Source organism: Nanorana parkeri, unplaced genomic scaffold (genome assembly GCF_000935625.1).
Source record: "Nanorana parkeri isolate BGI_ZX_2015 unplaced genomic scaffold, ASM93562v1 scaffold22, whole genome shotgun sequence".
Lineage (NCBI taxonomy): Eukaryota > Metazoa > Chordata > Amphibia > Anura > Dicroglossidae > Nanorana > Nanorana parkeri.
The window spans coordinates 3,596,944-3,606,629 of NW_017306290.1; positions in this window are offsets into that span (position 1 = coordinate 3,596,944).

The following is a 9,686-nucleotide window of genomic DNA, read 5'->3' on the forward strand; positions in this document are numbered from 1 at the left end:
GGTCCTCCCCCCCCCCCCCACTTTATTTCCACTCGCAAAATGTTAGCAGGCGAGTGGAAATTTTGAACCCAGTATGTATGTATATGTATATATATATCTCAATCATATATCTACTCACACAGACATATAGTATGTATACATGTGTAAGCAGTGGCATAACAATAGTCATAGCAGCCCATGTGGTTACTGTGGGGCCTGGGGGTCGGAAGGGGCCCCATTAGGGGGGCTGATTAACCACTTGAAAACCGGGGTGTTTCACCCCCTTCCTGGCCAGGCCATTTTTCAGTGTTTAGCGCTGCGGTACTTTGACTGACGTTTATTCCGTTTATTTGCTGTACTGATACGAATTTCATACCATTTTTTGGGGACAGATAGAGCTTTCTTTTGATGGTATTTAATGGCCGTTCACAAACCATGGCCATGGACGGAAGGTGGTTAAGAATACTAAACTGGGCAGTTTCCAGCATAGAATGCTGAAGTCAGACCATGGGATCGCTTAGTAACAGATCCCCCTCTATGCAGTAGAAGCATTTGCTTATCTATCTTTTTTTTTTTTTATATTTATATTTTTCCAACACCATACATAATTAAAATCCACAATACCCACAGTGCAGCTCCAAACCTATAACCACACAGAAGAAAAAAAAATAGATGGAAAAAAAATAACCCCACAACCCCCCCACACCACCCTCATCTGAACATAAAGTAATAATAACTTTCCAGTTATAGATCTGTGTAAAATAGATTCAAAGGAGAGATATACAATAATTTCAATAGTCAATCCTAATATATATTTCAAGTATGTTTATTCAATAATACCCCAATATCGCTTCATCCATTCTGGAAGGCTTCAATCCCCACCCAGATTAAAAAATCTTTGCCACCTAGACCAAACCCCTTCATATTTACTTGCTGAATTTCTTAATCCAAAGGTATGTTTCACAAATTGCATATATTTACAAATTTTGGCCTTCCATTCTTCCAATGTAGGGGGATATTTAGATATGCATTTAACCCCTATTAGCCTTCGAGCCAAAACTAAAGATCTAGAAATTGCAAGTGGAGAGATGGCTTCTTCCAACTCCTCCAACTACAACGGGGCATGCAAATGCACCCTGTCCTCTTCTGTGAGTGTGGCTAACTTAATATTATTCAAAAAGTGACATGTCAGAAGAAGAATATCGAGTTCTAGTCGTATATAGCTCTTGAAATGAAACTCCTTAATGCTTTTAGAATATCTGCCGTAGCTGTACATTCTCGACCTGCACTATCATTTATAGCTCCTATATGTGGGGTGGCTGATTGAGATTAGGCAGTATGAGCCAGCAGCGGGCCCAGCCCTTCTCCCCCCCACCCAGGTTATCTCTTTTAAAATAGCATTTTATATTTGTCCTTTTTTTCCTGCAAGTTTTCTAATTGTAGTTGTGCTTGCATCCATACAGCCTTATTCCCTTCACTAGGGGCTGCAATATATGCAGCCTCTGCATTTACAACCTGCCCCCTGATCCTTTGAATTTGTTTTAATCTTACAGATCTCCTTGATTAGAGCTCCCCTCACATGAGACTTCATAGTGTCCCAAACCAGCACCTGGGAGGCCATATTTCTATTAATACAGAAAAAAAAAAAAGAAATTGCTTCACTTATATCATCGAGAGATGCTAAAATTCTAAAATTGATAACCAGAAAAGGTTGAATCACCGGGATAAATCAGCACCTCGTTTTCCTGATCAGAACCACCAAGGGAGAGTGATCCGAGACCCCCCTTGGCAGAATTTCGACATGAACAGCATATGGTAACAACTCTGTTGACCCAAACACTAGGTCTATGCGCGAGAGGGTATTATGGGATTTAGAGTAACAAGTATATTGCAGCTTCTGAGGATTAGAAATTCTCCACAGATCATAAAAGCCCAACTCAGCACATAATCTGCCAAGGGGAGTCTCAGAGCCCCTTGAAATATTAACAGGGGGTTATACCTATACAATTGACAATCGAGAACATCATTAAAGTCTCCCAGTACCCGTGTTGGGATTGGAAGCACTCCAGAGATAAATTTGGCTAAACATTTAAGTGTACCTGGGGAGTAAGGGGGAGGAATATATATATCTTAGCAACCACACATTCTAATTGAGATATCACAGTGTAAAAAGTTAAATCTGCCTTCACTATCGATTTCAACCCGACGACAGGAGAATGCTGCTCCCTTGCATACCATTATAGAAATCCCTCGTGCATACAAGAACTATACAGGATTGTGACAGATCGCCTGGTACCCCGACTAGGTACCTCCGTCAGAAATCAGCTTCCTCCACTCTGGAACCGGAAAATCATAGTTACAGCCAAACCTCCCTAATAACCAAGCAGAATTAGTCTTGTAGCGCTCTGATACAACTATGATACAATAGTAATGACAAAAATCCCCAACAATAATGTGTATCAACAGGCTGAAGCACAGCACACCAACACACCTTTGAACATTTTTATAGCAGATTTACTGACAAATCAGAGATGAAAAACTATGATACAATAGTAATGACAAAAATCCCCAACAATAATGTGTATCAACAGGCTGAGGCACTCTGCGACCCAGTAACTGCAGCTATCTGCTGTCAGTACTGAGGTATGTGAGGCCAATTGTCTCTAAAGGCTTTCCCCTGAATGGGGTGTATGTCCCTTTAAGGTCTCCCTTTAACAATGTCCGAACCTCCCGGCGGCGTTGGGGCCCTTACTGTAGTGCAGATATGAACAGCAAACAGGTTGTCAACGTGGCCAAAGGCCTCTCACCAATCCTCAGGTCAGTTGGAAAGATATGAAGACTGCTGGCAGGAACTGGGCGTCCTCTCTCTCTCTCTCTTCAGTTCAGGCGACATAGAGGGAAGTCATCTGGGTCCCCGACAGAAGGTCCTCACCCATCCAGGATCTTTGCAGTCCTCTCAATTAGCTCCGGCTGGCTCCCTCTCTCTCTGCTGGGCTGGCTGGGTCACTCCGGCGGCTGGTTCAGCCATGCGACTAGGCCTCGGTTCAGGCGCTCGAACACAGTCTCTCTGGTTCAGCAGATGAACATCCGTCCTTCAGAGCGCTGCTGTACAGATGCTGTGTGTCCCAATCTGTCAGTGGGAATCACACAGCTCTGCTGCATGCAGTCCTAATTCACACAGTGCCGCACACAGGCCTGTCTCCTCCAGATCCCCCAGTCAGACTGGGCACGCTCAGTCACTGCAGTACATAGCCCTCCTCCTTCCTCTCGCACAGCATCCTGGGAGTGGTAGTTCACAAGAGCTCTATTAGCAATCCCCAGTGTCAGCTCTGCACTGCAATCCCCACAAATCTCTGCTTCAGATCACACACAGGGCCAAGTTAACTCCTTACAGTTAGGAACAAGAATAGCTGTGATAGCACATATATGTATATTATATAGGGGCTACAGTCTATTAGGGTAAAAACCAAGAAATTAACTTTATTCAAAACCAGCACAGTTGTTTTACAGTTCTGGTGGTCTAAAAACATAATGCAATAAAACCATCCCCTCCCTGGTGCCCTAATCAAAGAAATGGGATTAACTATCTGCTGAATGTATGTCGTATGTTCATTTACTCAGCTACACCTAGTGACAGAGTTAAGTTAATCCCATCATTAACATAATGAAACAAATGGACAAACAGACTGTAACAAGTCCAGTGGGAGTCTATGTCCAGAGTTAACCACCTTTAGTGCTGCCTGGATTCACATCCTGTACCTATAAGGGGCATAGGGTGACTTAAACATAATGCCAGGGGAAATATGCAGCATATCCACACCACACATAAATCTGGGATAATAGTTCCAAAGGGTACACATACACAGCAATCCCGGGGGTTCCCATGAACAGTTCCCCATGTATCTCCCACATAATTGGAAAATAGGTCTCTGGGGTCCTTCTGATCCATGGAGAGTAATTAAAGGGTCCACACAGCCAAAAGCACCATGGCGAGCTCCTCTCCCAATTAATAGAACCCCCTCCGCCAAGACCCATAGTCAGTGGGAAGGAGGCAGGCCTGCAATCCAAATAACAGTATTGGAGCCTTCCATCACAAGAATGATATGAAATTTGCACCCAGCATCTATTAAAAATCTAAACTGTGTCTGCAGTGGCATACGGCTCCTGTAAATAAATTAGGTAAGTGATAGCATAGCATTATCAAATATCATCTGCCTTTTCAAAGAAATCCTCAATTCACCACACATTCCAAGAAACAATCTTCACATTAGCTCCCATTTTAACTGCTTAATCATATACACTGACTTGTGAATTCAAATAAAACAATCCTCAGTGGCAATTGCATAAAGTAATAGGTGCTGCTTATAAATTGTATCTTTTATAAAGATGTTCACATAATAATATATTGCAAGGTGACCACTACACACATTTAGTAGCACAGGCCTAGCTATCTGGTACTATGCATGTGAAACAAAAATAATAGGACCGAGATGCTTTGACACTAGACTTCAGGTTCACACAAAATCTATGTGCAACAACAGTTAAAGTGACACTAAATTCAAGAGTTAAATCATAAAATTGCATTCAAGTACCTTAAAGGAGAACTATGAGATGAATGATTTCCACTCACCTCATAGTTCTAGCCGACCTGTGACAATGAGACTGTCACAGGTCGGCTCAGTAGATCGGGAGGTGAGCGAACACATACCGGGTTCGCACACCTCTCGATCCTGTCACGGCTCTCTGCTCTCTGCCGTGACAGGGGGAGGGGCTGGATTCCCCTCTCCCCACTCCGATCTGTCAGCGCTGACTGGCAGAACGGACGGGGTAGGTGGCGGGTACAGCTGGCTCTGCCTCTAGATAGGCAGAGCCAGCTGTCACTCACGCAGCTGGGCGGATCGCGACGTCGATGTTGGGATCCGCTTCGGCTGCGGCGTCTCAGTATACCGCGAGCTGTAGCTCGCGGTATACTGAGCTTAGGGTAACGGGAGGACGCTAGTTTGTGTCCTCCCGTTACCCTAAGGGGAACTATGGGGAAAAACACTGACCCCATAGTTCTCCTTTAACTGATAACAAAATTGTAGCTTATTTGTGTATCACTCAGGTGTAGATCCTCAAATCATCTCTGAATTGTAGCTGACACTGTCCTTCCTTCTGGAGGGTGGCTACTTTTGTTCCCCATGATCCCTGGGAGTGTTGTAAAGTAGCCACAGCTCCAAACTTGCTCCTGTGATGGACTACAATCTCAATACACAAATAAGCAACATTTTTGTTAATAGTTAAGGTACTTGAATGTATTTTTAAGATTTAACTCCTGAGTTTAGTGTCATTTTAATCTTAACATGCTGATAATATTTCATCTGTGAGATTAAGGCTGCCAATAGATGATGTGAGATGAGAGGTGTGCCTGTTATTCCCGCACTATTGAACCCTTTACTTTTCTGCCAGACTTAGGCAACATTTTCCTGGAAAGCTAATATTCTTTGAAAATATCTGACCTAATGGTTGCCATATAAGACCTATTTATTTACAGGTGGAAAAAGAATCCGAACAGCAGTTGAGTAATTTATGTGTTCACACCACTAGTAGTTTTTGGCGTAGGCTCCCATTGGCAAGAACAAGCAAAAATCTTGCAGATCTCAAAGTATTCTCTACACTTAAACACCACTTAACCCTCACATAGCAGAACACTAACCGTGTTATTCACAAAAGGGTAAAGAGTTGGAGTAGGCAGGAAAAGTGAACAATCTAGGACAAAATTGCTGATTTGGAAACATTTTCCAATTCAGCTCACTTTCCAGTTCAGCTGTGTTGTCCTAGATTGTTAATTTCACCTTCCTTCTCCAAACTCTTCACCCTTTTGTGAATAACCCTGTTAAAGTTTATTTAAACCCTAAACAGATGACATTTAGATGATGCCATATAAACCCTAAATGGATGACATATGCTCAAGCACGGTATATCAAAAACAATTACCATGGATTTCCATGAAATGCTATTTTTCACTTTTTTCATCATTTGTTGCACCCAGGTGTTTATGCAGCCTCTACTAGCTACTTCCTGTCTACATGCAGTTCCTCTAGTAGTGCTTGCCCATCATTGCTCCGAACAAACTGCTCTGAGAGCATTCAGATCCCAAGCTGAAAGCATGCTGCACAAAGATCCCAGTTTAAGGGTAAGCAAGCCAATTGATAAGAAGGATTCTAAAGTGTTGGTAGCACCCATTATGCACAGTAGATTTTTTTTTTTGGGGACAGACAAAAGTCATCAGTTAATCTGTTTTCCCTATAAAAAAATATGACAAATGTTTCACAGTATGTGTCTCACAGCATACAAAATGAAAAAAAGGTGAATCAGCAAGAGATCATACCAGTTACTTAGGAACTGAATAATCCAGTCTGCATTCCAAAGAAGCAGATTCGAAAGCAATTGCCAATATACCTACCCCTTGCCAAACTGGTTGCCAGTTACGTGATTAAAAAGATATCACTAGATATTGGCATTATATGGTAAGACATGCTTCTTATTTAAATAATATTTCACAAAATGCATTGTGTGTAATAAAAAACATTTACAGAATTACTTTGAGGTCAAAGGATGTTTTTGAAGAGCAAAAGAAAAGGGTGGATGTCAGATTTAAACAGTATGAAAATAAACTATAGGACTTTGAACTGTAGTCCAACTTCTCGTATTTCTTTTAGGAACTGCATGACTTAGACCAAGCAAATCTCTTGATTTTAAACGTTTTTACTTCTGGCATTAATATTGTTGAACATTTTTCATTTCTAGCGCCTGGAACATTCAATTATCCACCTCAATCCAGTGAAGAATTTGGAAATGACTTTTTGTTATGGTTAACTTAACACTACTTCCACATGGTAATCAAAAGCATTTTGCATAATTGGTATTTTTGGAAAATTGCATTAATACATGCAAGCACTGCTAGGATATTAACTATGGCCAACAATGATATATGTGTTATTTTTAATAAATACTTTGCCCTAAACAAATTAAAACCATTTTCCATATCAATGGATGTATTCAAAGCTGAAACAAGTATATAATGAATAGGGTTGGGCTCGATGTTTGAGCCGAACGTGAGTTTGACTTGAACATCAGCAGTTCGTGTGTTCGCTGAACACACAAACTGTCAGGGTGTTTGGCGGGCTGTTTGCCCGCCGAGCACCCCGTACACGCCACTGTGCCTTGTGAGCCCTGATTGGCTAATTAGGGCACAGAGAACAGTGAGAGCCATGATTGGGCAAAATCATGATGACTCTGACCAATCATGGCTCACCCTGTTACAACTGTAAACAGTTGGGCGGAGCTAGCTGTCACTGCTAGCTCCGCCCAAATGTTTATATGTTACCGTCATCTGTCAAAATTTCCATTCTGCGGTGGGTGTTCGTTGCAGCGATGGGATGGCGGTCAACTGTTTAAAAAAAAAACTATTTCTATTTGTTTGTTATTGTTTTATTCTTTATTTCGTCAAGTCATCGTCGTCATGGACAACAATGGAAGTCGAGATTGACCCTGGATTACATCGGTGGATCAATTTTTGAGTTTTTTTTTATAAAATAAAAGACTTGTCAAAAACATGTCTTTTGGTTTTTTTTCCAAATAAAGGATTTTTTCAAAAGTCTGGACTTTTTATTTACAATTTGATTTAACCCTTTAGTGAATGGGTAGGGGTACAAGTACCCTTTACCCATTCACAAGGGGGAGGGGCATCTTGGTGCCTCTTTTCTGTGCAATGTATATTTGTTTGATCCGAATTCATTATTTGAAAAAAAAAAAGTTCGAGAGTTTAACACTACTTTAACTAACTGCAGATGGAGCTGTTTGTCTGCGATGTTCTTTGTCTTATACTTGCTTTATTTTGGGCACATCTTCCAGAGAACTGTCTTCTTTTTCAGAAAAGGAAAAACTAAAGTGATGCCAAACATCCTGATAAATAGGTATTGAGCATGCATACACAGAGTTTTAGTACTGGTGTAGCTGCAAAGCAGTCATATTTCAGCACATTAATTGAACATGCAAGACTCTATTTACAAGGGTGGGGTGTGTCCAGGGCCGATTCAAGGCTGTGGTGGGTCCTGGGCAAAAAATATAACAGTGGCCCCCCAGCCTGATGTTTCTGGTGGAGGGTCTCAGGAGGGCTTTTTATATGGGAAAATATGGATTGAGGCTCAATAGATGTATTACAGCAAACGAATCAACACTGACATTTTTACTGGGCAATTCAGTAGTTCTACCACTGACTCCAAGCTGTAGAGGGACTACAAATCTCAACAATACATTATATAGCAATGCAAAATGGCAATACATTATACAGCAATGCATTATACCATCAGCTATAGATGACTAAAAATCCAAGCAATGCATTATACAGCAATGCAGAATAATACCGTCAACTATAGAGGACTACAAATCCCAGCAAAACATTATACAGCAATGCAGAATAATACCATCAGCTATAGAGGACTACAATACTCAGCAATACAATATACAGCAATACAGCAATACAGAATAATATGAAAATGTAAACATAAAGTGCACTGTGCTTTTTCAATAATTCAAAAATAAGTGCTGAAATAAATGAATTTAACTGAATAAAGGGATCTCTCACTTAATATTCCAATGATACTTGTAAAACAAAATAACATGCATTATCTTTCACCATACAGTGTGCTTCTATCATGTCTCCTCCACTCCTTCTATGTTCGTCCTCACTCCCCAGGCAATCATTAATGATTAATCGTTACCATGTAATGGAATAAACTGCCCATAGTGTGATAGCTAAAAACAAGTATCTTTATTAAAAACAATCTACTCACATTCAGTTCTAAAAAGCTGGCAGCAGTTCAAATCTCCTCCCGTCCCGCATGTGTGATGGCGTCAGCAAGCCCTGCCTTAACGCATTTTGTCACATAGACTTTTCAAAAGGCAGAATAATACCATCAGCTATAGGGAACTACAAATCTCAGCAATACATAAGACAACAATGCAGAATAGAAGCGGCTATAGAGGACTACAAATCCCAGCAATACCTTATACAGCAATGCAGAATAATATGACGCTACATACTATGTGTTGCTCTGAGGTGGCGTCCTTATATCTCCATGATTTCAGGAGAGCTGTGCAGGGTCTGAGGTGGGCTGTGCAGGGTCTCATGAGGCTCTGTGGGGTCTCAGGAGGGCTGTGCAGGGTCTCATGAGGCTCTTCAGGGTCTCAGGAGGGCTGTGCAGGGTCTCAGGAAGCTGTGCAGGGTTTCAGATAGGCTATGCTGGGTCTCAGGAGGCTGTGCAAGGTTTGAGGTGGCCTGTGCAGGGTGTCAGGAGGCTGTGCGGGGTCTCAGGTGGACTGTGCAGGGTCTCATGTGGGCTGTGTGGGGTCTCAGGTGGCCTGGGTGTGCTTATAGGAGACTTTGCAGGGTCTCAGAAGGCTGTGCAGAGTATCAGGAGGCTGTACTGGGTCTCAGGTGGGCTGTGCAGGGTCTCAGGTGGGCTGTGTTGGGTCCCAGGAGGGCTGTGCGTGGTCTCAGGTCGGCTGTGCAGGGTGTCAGGAGGCTGTGTGGGGTCTCATGTAGGCTCTCAGGTCTTAGGAGGTGGTGCAGGGTCTCAAGTCTCAGAAGGCTGTATGTAGTGTCAGGTGGGCTGTGCAGGGTCTCAGATGGCTTTGCAGGGTCTCAGAAAGCTGTGCGGAGT